The 12,394-nt window shown below is 35.8% G+C and overlaps 1 protein-coding gene across 1 annotated transcript in view; it reads right to left on the reverse strand.

The window, feature by feature from the left end:
* Cysltr2 (cysteinyl leukotriene receptor 2) overlaps nucleotides 1-12,159 on the reverse strand; it is a 55,292-nt gene extending 43,133 nt beyond the window's left edge. Inside the window, exon 1 of the mRNA XM_010636991.2 lies at nucleotides 11,880-12,159. The gene's annotated coding sequence lies outside the window, so the exon portion shown is untranslated. The remainder of the gene's footprint in view (nucleotides 1-11,879) is intronic.
* Between the last annotated feature and the right edge of the window lie 235 nt (nucleotides 12,160-12,394).

Raw genomic sequence — 12,394 nt, forward strand, 5'->3', positions numbered from 1 at the left:
ACAATGTGGGAAAAATTTTTACCAGCTGCTCCTCAGACAAAGGGCTCTTATCTACAATATATAAAGAACTCAAAACAATCAGCCCCCAAATATAAAACCCAATTCAAAAATGGGCATCTGAAATGAACAGACATTTATCAGACAAAGAAGTAAAAGCAGCAAGTAAATATATGAAAAAATGTTCCACATCACTGGTCATTCGAGAGATGCAGATGAAAACAATATTGAGATTCCACCTCACCCCACAAAAATGGCTGCTATCAAGAAATCAAACAATAACAAATGTTGACGGGGTTGTGGGAAGAAAGGAACCCTTCTCCATTGTTGATGGGAGTGCAGACTGGTTCACAACCACTGTGGAAATCAATATGGAGATAACTCAAAGAGCTGGGACTAGAGGTTCCATTTGACCCAGCCATCCCTCTGCTGGGTATCTTTCCAAAAGAATTAAAAGAATCATACCACAGAGATATATGCCCACCTATGTTTATAGCGGCACAGTTTGTAACAGCTAACACTTGGAAACAGCCCATTTGCCCATCAGTTGGAGAATGGATAAAGAAGATGTGGTTTTTATATAAAATGGAATACTACTCATAAAGAATGAGAAAATAAGAAAATGGATTCAAATTGAGGATATACTGCCAAGTGAAATGAATAAGTCACATGTGTAAATACCGAATAGTTTCTCTGGTTTGAGTAAACTATAATAGTAAATAAGATCCTAATGAGATAATTGACAATGTGAAAAAGGAAGAAAAGGGCTGAAGGTGTAGGGAAAGTGGGAAGGGTAGGGGAAAAGTAATAAGGGAAAAGAAAAACATAGGAGAAAATGAAAAAAATTGAAATAAAGTGTAAATGGGGAGGCTAGGAGGGGGCAAAGGGAGGGCACGGATAAGGGAAAAAAATGAGAAACAAGACCTGTCATGTAAAGTTACAAGATCCCAATGATGAATGTAACTATACTGTATACCTAACATATACCAATAAACTTTAAAAAAAAACAATAAAAAGAAAAATATTTACAGATAAACATATAATAATCAACAGAAGAGAAAAATAGTATAAGCAGTTAGAGAAAAGAAACAAATCACATTCACAGGAAAGCCCTTCAGAATCACAGCAGACTTTTCAACACAAACTCTCAAGTCAAGGAGAGCCTGGAGTGAGGTATTTCAATCCCTAAAAGAAAACAAACTCCAGCCTAGAGTGATGTATCCAGGAAAACTATCTTTCAAAATTGATGGGGAAGTGGGATACTTCCATGACAAAGAACACCTGAGAAACTTCATGAATACCAGACCAGCACTACAAACAATTCTAAACAGTATGCTAAAAAAGTGAAGATCACAACTCCATGAGGTTCAACGGAGCAAATCCAGCAGACACAGCAAGAAATTAAAGGGAAAGGGGAAAAAATTAAAAAGAGCCAACAACAGGATGATAACATGATGATGATGTCAATACATATCAGTTATAACAATCAACATTAATGGCCTCAATTAAACAATCAAGAGAAACTGACTGACAGAATGGATTACGAAGCAAAATCCAACAATATGCTATATACAAGAAACCCACTTAATCCACAAAGAAAGTCATAGGCGGATAGTAAAAGGATGGAAAACATTTCTATATGTGACAGCTATCTTATTTGCAGACAAAGTAAATTTCAAGCCAAAACTAATTAAAAGAGACAAAGAAGGTCACTACATCCTTGTAAAGGCAACAATCCAAAAGGAGGAGATGATAATCATAAATATAGATGCACCAAATACTAATGCCCCCAACTACACAAAACAAATATTAAGGGACATGAAAAACTAACAAAGCACTAATATGACTGTAGTGGGGAAACTCAATACCCCACAGTCACAAATCGACAGGTCATCCAGACAAAAAAAAATCAACACCAAAATTCTAGAACTAAATAACGCTTTTGAACAAATGGACTTAACAGTGTTCCACCCTGCAAAATCAGAATATACATTTTTTTTGGCTGCACGCAGGTCATTCTCCAAAACAGACCACATACTAGCTCATAGAACATATTTAAGTAAATGCAAAGGAGTTGAAGTTATGCTATGTATATTATCAGACAATAGTGCAATTAAACTCGAGATAAATTGCAAAAGAAACTGCAAGAACTTCACAAACACATGGAAATTTAATAACACTGTCCTATTGCAGCTGGGGATGTAGTTTGGTGGCACCGCACTTGCCTGAATAAAACTCTCCTGAACAACTAATGGTCACAGACAAAATTAAAGAAGAAATCAGATAGTTTTTACAAATAAATGATAATGCCAATACAACATACAGGAATCTATGAGACACAATGAAAACAGTTCTATGAGAGAAATTTATAGCACTGAATGCCCACCTTAGGAAAGCAGAGCAAGCTCAAATAAACAATCTAATGCTGAATCTCCTTTTTTTTTTTTTTTTTTTTGTTTTTGTTTTTGGTACCAAGGATTGTACTCAGACCCTTGTGCTTGCAAGGCAAGTGGCAAAACCACTGAGCCAAACCCCTAGTCCCTAATGCTGAATCTTAAACTCTTAGAAAAAGAAGAGCAAGACAAACCCAAAGCTCTTACAAGGGAGGAAATTTTAAAGATCAGAGCAGAAATCAATGCAATGGAAACTAAGAGAATGATAAAAAGAAAAAAATCAATGAGTTGAAGAGTTGGTTTTTGAAAGAATAAATAAAAATTTCTAAACCCTTAGCCAACCTTGTCAAAAGCAAGAAAATGCTCAGATCCATGCAATTAGGAATGAAAAAGGAAATCCAGAGGATCATCAAAACCTATACAGGGAACCTGTATTCTAATAAAATGGAAAACAAGAAACAAATGGACAGATTTCTAGATACATATGAAATACCAAAGGTGAACAAAGAAGATACAAAAATTCTAAATAGTCCAATTACAATCTGTGAAATTGAAAATGTAACTAAAAATTTACCAACAAAGAAAAGCCCAGGTCCTGATGGATTCAATGATGAATTCTACAAAACATTTAGAGAATAACTACTGCCAATACTCTTTAAACTTTTCAATGAAATTGAAAGGGAAGTAATAGTTCCAAATTCATTCCTGGAAGCAAGTGTTACTTTGATCCCAAAATGAAAGAAAGACCAACAAAGAAAGAGAACTACAAGCCTATCTCCCTAATCAACATAGGAGCAAAAATCCTCAATAAGATACTGGCAAACAGAATACAAAGGGTCATCAAGAAGATCATGCTCCCTGACCAAGTTGGATTTATCCCAGGGATGCAATGATAGTTCAACATACATAAATCAATAAATGTAGTACACTATATTAACAAAGTCAAAGACAAAAACCATATGACCATCTCTATAGATAAAGAAAAAGCATTGGACAAAATTTAACACTCGTTCATGATGAAAACCCTGCAGAAAATTGGAATAGATGGTCTTTATCTCAACTTGATAAAGGCTGTCTATGAAAAAAGCCAATAGTCAATGTCATACTAAATGGTCAAAAACTGAAAGCTTTCATACTACTATCTGGAACAAGACAAGGATGTCCACTATCACCATTCCTGTTTACAATAGTTTTGGAAACATTAGCCAAGGCAATTAGACAAGAGAAAGAAATAAAAGGAACAAAGATAGGAAAGGAAGAAGTTAAATGGTCATTATTTGCTGATGATAGGATACTCTGCATAGAAGACCCCAAAAAACTCTGCCAAAAGATTTCTAGACTTAGTTGAAAGATTCAGTAGAGTAGCTGGATACATGGTCAACACTCAAAAATCAGTAGCCTTCTTGTACACAAATAACAAACTCACTGAGAGAGAAATTAGGGGAACAATCTCTTTTGCAATAGCATCCCCCCAAAATGAAGTATCTAGGAATCAATCCAATAAAGGAAGCAAAAGACCTCTACACTGAGAGCTACAGCACTATGAAAAAAGAAATCAAAGAGGATATAAGAAAATGGAAAGATATCCCTTGTTCTTGGGTGGGAAGAACCAATATAGTAAACACGGCCATATTACCAAAACTGCTATACAGATTCAATGCCATCCCTGTTGAAATACCAACAGTATATTTCACAGAACTAGAGAAAACAATTCAAAAATTCATTTGGAACCAGAAGAGACCTAGAAAAGCAACAGACCCAAGGATCAATGGAATAGATAAGAAGATGCAGAAATTAATCCAGATGTACTCAGCTACCTCATCTTTGACAAAGGAGTCCACCATTCTCACTAAAGGAAAGATGGCCTCTTTAATAAATGGTGATGGAAAAACTGAATTTCAACCTGCCAAAGATTAAAACTAGAGCCCTCTCTTTCGCTATGCACTAAACTAAAATTGAAGTTGATTAAATATCTAAATATTAAAACATAACAACTAAACTTGTTGAAAGATAAGCTAGGTAGAATTCTTGAAGACATTGGCATAGGAAAAGACTTTATGAATAAGTCCTTAGCAGCACAGAAACTAGCACAAATAACAACTGGGATCTCATCTTTTTAAAAAGTTTCTGCATGGCAAGAGAAACTGCCAACAGAGCTGAGATAACCTACAATGTGGGAAAAATTTTTACCAACTGTTCCTCAGACAAAGGTCTATTGTCTAGAATATATAAATAACTCAAAAATATCAGCCCCCCCTAATATAAAGATCCAATTCAAAAATGGGCATCTGAAATGAACAGACATTTCTCAGACAAAGAAGTAAAAGCAGCAAATAAATATATGAAAAAATGTTCAACATCGCTGATCACTTGAGGGTTGCAGATGAAAACAACACTGAGACTGCACCTCACCCTAGTAAGAATGGCTGCTATTAAGAAATCAACCAATAACAAATGTTGGCTGGGTTGTGGGGAGAAAGGAACACTTCTTCACTGTTGGTGGGAGTGCAGACTGGTGCAACCACTGTGGAAATCAATATGGAAATACCTTACACAACTAGGATTGGAAGTCCCATTTGATACAGCTATTCCTCTGCTAGATATCTTCCCAAAAGAATTAAAAGAATCATACCACAGTGATATATGTGCACCCATGTTTACAGCAGCACAGTCTGTAATGGCTAAAACTTGGAAACAGCCCAATTGTTCTTCAACTGAAGACTGGATAAAGAAGACATGGGTTGCTTTTTTTAAATATATATAAAATGGAGTCTATTCAACCATAAAGAATGAGAAACTAAAGACATTTATAGCTAAGTGTATACACATTGAGGCCCTACTCTTAAGTGAAATGAATAGAACACATATGTAACACCATATAGTTTTTCTGGTGTGATAAACTAAAAGTGTAAATAAGGATCAAAATGTATAATTGATATTTTGCAATAGGAAGAAAAGGTCTAAAGATATTGGGCAAATGAGAGGGGTAAGGAAAAGGTTAAAAGAGAAGAGAAAGAATAAGAGAAAAGGAAAAAAGTGGAAACAAAAATCTTTGCAAATAGGGAAGGGTGGAGGGGAGAAGGGAAGCTAAGGGAATGGGGAAAGAAAAGAACCAAGATATTTCATGTAAAGGTACAAGATCCCAATGATGAATGTAACTGTACTGTAGATCTAAAATGTACCAATAAAGATTTATAAAAAAAGAAAGATTAGAAGTATTTGATATTAATTCAATGTGTGATCTAAATATGGTCATACAGTTATTCTGCAACTGAGTCTCTGATTCCCAAGATAGCAAAGGAAAGGCATAAGATCAGCTAGTTTAAAAAAAACTGCTATCTGTCAGTAATCTTATTAGAATCTTATGCATTGTTGCAGATTATTCACACCAGGGAAACTATTCGGTATTTACACATGTGTGACTTATTTATTTCACTTAGGAGTATATCTTCAATATGTATCCATTTTCCTATGAATGAATCTATTTTCTCATTCTTTATGGCTGAGTAATATTCCATTTTATAGACAAACCACATCTTCTTTATCCAGTTTCCAACAAATGGGCAAATGGGCTGTTTCCAAGATTTAGCTATCACAAACTGTGCCACTATAAACATGGGTGCACATACTTCTCTGTGATATGATTCTTTTAGTTCTCTTGGAAAGATACCCAGCAGAGGGATGGCTGGGTCAAATGGAACCTCCAGTCCAAGCTCTTTGAGGTATCTCCATATTGATTTCCACAGTGGTTGCACCAGTCTGCACTCCCACCAACGATGGAGAAGGGTTCCTTTCTCCCCACAACCCCGCCAACATTTGTTATTGTGTGATTTCTTGATAGCAGCCATTTGTACCAATAAACTCAATTAAAGCTGAAAAAATAAAAAAAATAAATAAATAAACCGCTAAGGAAACTTCATCCATGTTCTAGCAGAACATTCTACTAATGACTTGCATAGACAAAAGCAGGATAAAAGTTGGAGATAAAGAGAAGAGCTTCATCTCTGGAGGAGAGAAAGAAGAAAAAGGAACCAAATATGAGGTCTTGGCACATGACTCATCTTTTTACCTATAAGGATAAAAAATACAACATGAAGGAAAATTGTTCACCTTGGCTAACCAGGAGGAAAAATAATACGGGATCCCTAAAATTAATTCCAGTTGCAGTCACTTATAAATTGGTTACTTTCACTTACGTCTAATTACCATGCAGCACAATAACAATTGTACATATCATAAATGACATGTTCATCAGTCAGAAAGCTAAAGTCTGCAACTACATAGACAATATGCAAATGTGAATTGATGATTGCTATAAAATGTGAGCAGATCTTATTATTTTTAGAATAAGAATGTCCTCTTTTGTCTTTGCTGTTGCTAAATGCTGGAATGAACATACTTTAACATTGAAAAAAAAACTGCTATCTTTTGGATAGGGTTAATTTGAATGTCCCTCATTGTAATTGTCTTTGTGTGCAGGATGGTAGTTTTGGGAGTTGTTGCGGATATTTAAGAGGTAGTCCTAGAAGGGGGTCATTGCAGGTATCCCCTTGTGAAGGACTGTGAGTCTCCAGGTCCTGCTCTGGTTTGAGACGTAACTACTTGCTCTGACATATCCAGTAAAAGGCATATTGTGATTAATCCCTTTCAAAATATTTCCCTTCATTTCAAATGTACTTCTCCCATTTTTCTTGCCACTTTCTGAAGGAGTTCTGGAAGTCTACTTTTGTGTATATCTTCAGTCGCTCTCTCATGGCTTCCTCAATGTCCTGAAGTGATTCTAAATGTTTACCTTTCATGGTTATTTTGATGTTGAAGAGCAGCCAAAAGTCACATGGTGACAGATCTGGCAAAGAGTGTGGATGAAGACACCTTATATTGTGTTTACTATCCCGCCTTTCTTTTGGATAGCACTCAGCAGCAGCATTCATTGTATTTTTATCACACCTGTAAAAACACTCATGAAAGAGGGCCTCCAGATCTGCTTCAGAAAGTGGCAAGAATGATGGAATATGTGTGTTTAAGGTTAGGGAAAGTATTTTCAGGGAGATTGTGATGATGTATCTGTTAACCTAAATCAATTTTTTAAGTTAACCATTCACTATATATTTCTATCATATTGCATATATACTTGAGTTGCAGCTCATCATCTAGCTGTCTTGACTCAATCTCAGTTTTCTTTGTAAATACCACCCCTTCCAGAAGAAGTTTCTGTGATTCCTCCAGGTTTTGGCTAGCTGTAGTCCCTTAGGTTTCCACTTACCATGCCCCACTTACCCCAAGGGTAAGCCAACAGGTGGCTCCTTTCTATCCCTAATGCTAAATGTTTAACCACTGCAGTCAAGAATGAAATGTCTCTGGTTTTCTGCTATACCTCTAGGGCCTAGCACAGCATATGCATATAAGTGAGCTCAGAAAAATGACCACTGAGTGAGCTAATGAAGTCATTATCCAACCTCCTCATTTTTATGTTGCACAATAAATATTTTCTGGGACTCTCCTTAATGGTCTTTTGTGGTGAAATGCTATTAGGTTTTTGTTTGTTTGTTTCCATTTTTTCTGTCTCTGAAATTCAAATCTATAGTCTTGGAAGAGGAATATAGGGATAATGGCACAGGGGCAGGAGGCAACCACAAAATGTATCCAAATGATGCTTTGTGCTGGCATTATGGGAGGTGACACCATTTATATCTCTGAGGGTAGCAAATTGTCTAGTTGTTTGCCAATAAATCCCAAGTAGGAATTTGTACCTGTTACAACTTTCAAATCTCTCAGAGAATTTACCAGAGAGCAGAGTTATTGCTCACATAAGACTTAAAATAAAAAGAAATTAATTTATTTTAACAAACCACCACAATCTATGATAGTTTTAAGTACTCTTTAGATATTTTTTTCCTGTACTAGAGGTGCAAACGAGATAAAATACAATCTTTACAGACTAATGGGAAGAGACTTGTATGAGAAATAGTCTTTTTTTCTTCAAGCTAAAAATAAACTTGTTTTAATAACATGTAATAGAGAAAATCGTGGTTGGTTGAACTCTTTTCAACTCCGCTGTTTATTTAATCTTTGCATTTCCAGAGTAAAGAGGGTCCTCTCCTCTCCACTCATGCTCTTTCTCCCTCTACTTCTTCCTCTTCTCTTCATTCCTTTCTATTCTCCCTTCTTGGTCTTTTTGTGGTCTGATCCCCTATTTCTTTGAAATCTCTCTCTCCCTTTAGGACTTTGGACTTTCTACAAAAGATGAAAACAGCTCTATGTCTGGCCTCACTCTTTTTACAAACCTGCAACTTTTGAATTCTTTATTTTCAACTTATTAGTCAGACTGTAATCATGGGTCCTTCAATTAATAACCGGACTCCTTTTATCAGCCAGACTATACTGCTACCAAGTCATCTGCCCAATAGGAGAGATTTTTCCTTTAGGTAACATCAAAGGTTACCTTTTCTTTATGGATTGATTAATAGAAAAATATTAATAAAGTTGAACAGAGATAAACACAAGCTGTAACTAAAGTCCATGTTCACTAATGAATTAATTTATTTACACATACTCACTGGAGTCCATGTACTAGTTTTTATGCAAGGAGTCCATCTACAGAGACTCTTGGTCCAGTAGAAAGGATGAGACCAATGCATAAATAATCCCAATATGAAAAGGAAATTATTGATTAATCTGGAAAAGCATCTGATGCGAATGTAAAAAGGTTTTCTAACAAAGCTGAGCAACTGTGGTGAAATGCATGCCTTTCTTTTCATCAACCAGCTTGGTTCCTGCATTGGCCAGAGTTCTCCGGGTTACTGCACAATCTTTTATGAGACTTCTTATTACACAAGCTTAGTTTTGGGGGACTCGAGTGCTTCTCGTGCTGTGCAAGGTAAACTAGAAAAGCAGGTGGGGCGGGGCCCTTGAGTCTAGAATACAATCAAGTTCACAGCAGTTGTGGAAATGATCCTGGCACAGAGTAATGAATGCATCTTATCTTGTCTCTAAAACAGTTGCTTGCGGGGGGCATTCCTTTTAAACTCCAAGTGCATGGGGAGGCAGGATGCTGTAATAAATGCAAGTATGTGTAATTGAGTTGGAAGGGACCTGGCTTCAAGTCTCAGTTCTGCCTTTTGGTCGTTTTTACTGCTTCACCATTCTGTGCTTCAAAATTCTCATCTGCCAAGGGAGGATTGAAGTGAGAATCAAAGACAAAAATGATGATATGATTAACTTGGTTCCTCACATATGCGAAATGGTCACTCAGTGCTAGCTAACAATCACAATAACATTGTAACAATAACATACAAAACCCAGAGAATTAAATAGCAAGCTTCCTTTGCCAAATGGAAGGAATTGAGACTATTTCATCTGGAAAAGAGCCAACCAGAAAAACATAAACAATTCTATTTAATTTACTTTACATTTATGTTACACAAGTATGCAAGATAATATAAACTGAAATAAATTTAAATTATAAATTTTGCCACCAACCAGACATATCTAAATTTTTGTGCATATATGCCATCTTTCTTTAAATACATGGAAGTATTTTTAAACAAAAATGGGTGCCTATTATAATGTTGTTTATACCTGGCTTGTTCCTGTGTCATAGTCACCTTTCTTTTTCAAGAAATAAATATCAATGTCATTATTTAACTGGCTAAACATTATCCAATGATGCAGGCATAACAAAACTTGTTAATCCATTTCTTATAATAGCTATTATTAAAATTGTAAGGAAGGACTTATATGCCCTGTGCTCTACCAGATTGGGCCAGTATTGGAGTCACCTGGGGAGATCCCATGTTCTCTGTTCATCTTTACCATCTTTAAAATAAAAGTTATACTTTCCAGAGCTTGAGGCTCCCACATAGGTCAAATGAACTATATGTGAAGACATGTTTCCAAGTTGTAAAGTACTATGTGAGTGTTTCTGTTCCATCAAAAATAACAAATAGGTGCTCTCTGCCATGGAATGAAAAATTTAAAATTGTAATTAACACACTACTGATCCAGTTAGGTTGAATCAAAATAAGAAAAGCCCTGAGTAGGCTCATAGTAGCTTTAACTTGGTTTATCTGCTTTTTGTCTGTTCTCAGTTCCTGAAGGGAGAAGTGAGAATATAGCCCTGGTGTGTTTTCCCCAACTTCCCATTATATTGTCTGCTGAAAGTATCATGTCCGTAATGCTCCTAGAAAGCCAGGACAAACCACCTCCTGCCTAGAAACCAATCTGTCTTTGCTGTACCCATGCTGTGTTTCTGATTGGCCTGGTATTAAATATCTCCTTGATGATTGGTCTTGAAAAAATTACAAAAGAAAGGAAGTCTGGCTGCCTTGGCAGGTAGTAACAGATAATAAACCTCATTTTGATACCTTTAGAACTTTCTAGATCCTCCAGTTCTCTTGCTAATTTTCAAAGCAATAAAAAAAAAATCTTCTTCCTTACAGCATTAGTATACTGAAATTCTGAAATAGATTCTCATCTTAAGAGTTTATGTGGTTGAGGCAGATAACAAAAATTTCTAAAGGGTTTATGTATCCCACAAATTAAATATAATTTGCATTACTTCTATAATATTGGAAAGGAAGTTTGGGTGGCTTGGCTAAAATTGTATCTCTTTTGCTATTAATACATACTACTCTCAAGTATGTGTCAAAGACAGTAAAATATTTCCAATAACTTGGGTCCTGTAAGCTGACCACTCATTAAAATCATGTGGGAAGTTTTTGGAAAACAAAACAAAATTCTACAAATGACTGGCTGATCCTTAAGAGTTAAGTTTCAATTATTCAAGAGGTGATATTTTAAATCTTAGATTCAAGCAGTCCTCGCTAAATATGTTGCTAGAATTGAGAACCACTGATGTGAGTCTCACAGGGTAATGAACAGCTCATGCATTCACACTCTTATGGTTTATATCCTTGACCAAAATCACTGAAATGTACATTTCTCAGATTATAAAGATTATATACACACACAACTCTTCTTCCTCAAAAGCAAGACCCTGGATGAAAAAAGTATATATATTTTCCAGAGTAAAATGAACCAATCTCTGAAAACTTGGAGATGCTATATGTTTGAAAATAGAGGAATGTGTGAGTATATTAAAACCCCTCAAAGCAATCATATACAGCAATTTAAAATTATGATTACGAAGTGTTCATAGCAACATGGATAAAACATAAGCTGTAAGAAATGGATATAACTTCTCTGTACTGTATGGATACAATTATGGAAATCAAACTAAAATTATATGCATGTGGCATACACACACACACACACACACACACACACACAGAGGCAAAGAATGGAATACCCACATCATGCCAATAAGGAATATTTTGGTTGTGGTTTTTGCTTCCTTCTACTTTTTTGAGCTTTCTCAACATAAAAACATTTATAATAGAGCAATATAAGCTTACTTTTCACAGATTATTCCTCAGACTATGAAGTGAGAAGGCACAATTGTCAATAATTCTCAAAAGTTAAAATGCCTACCTGTAAGTTCCTGCCCTTCAGATGCTGTCACTTTTGTCTCCTCTATCTCTCTTGTCTTTCTCCTCCGAGTAATTCAGCTTGTTCATTTTAAAGAAACATGAAACAACAAATTAGATTTTATGTACAGTGTGAGCCAATGGCAAGAAAAAAGGAACTTTTTATCAGAAGGTCATCTGTGCTTTGTAGAGCTGCTGAGAAGGGCGTGGGGTGGTGCTTGCTTCCTTCTTAAGAAGAGAAAGATTTCCACTAAATGATGACCTCTAAAGGAAAAGACTCTGAAAAGAGATGCCCTGCCCTCTCATGACTGGTTTTTGCTATTACTGTTTTGGTTTTTTATCAGCATCTTTCACATGAGATCAATGCAATGTGATAGGCTAATGCCATGGGTTTTAAGTGGCCTTTCGTTCTCCTAGATGGTTTCTGTTTCCGAGATAATAGTAACAACAGAATCATCCTAGTGCATAACTTTGGGGAGCTGTTCAGAGTTCTTCTGTGTCCCATATACTTTCTCACTT

The sequence above is a fragment of the Fukomys damarensis genome, unplaced genomic scaffold (assembly GCF_012274545.1).
Source record: "Fukomys damarensis isolate Sample0158 unplaced genomic scaffold, DMR_v1.0_HiC HiC_scaffold_38, whole genome shotgun sequence".
In the NCBI taxonomy this organism is placed as follows: domain Eukaryota; kingdom Metazoa; phylum Chordata; class Mammalia; order Rodentia; family Bathyergidae; genus Fukomys; species Fukomys damarensis.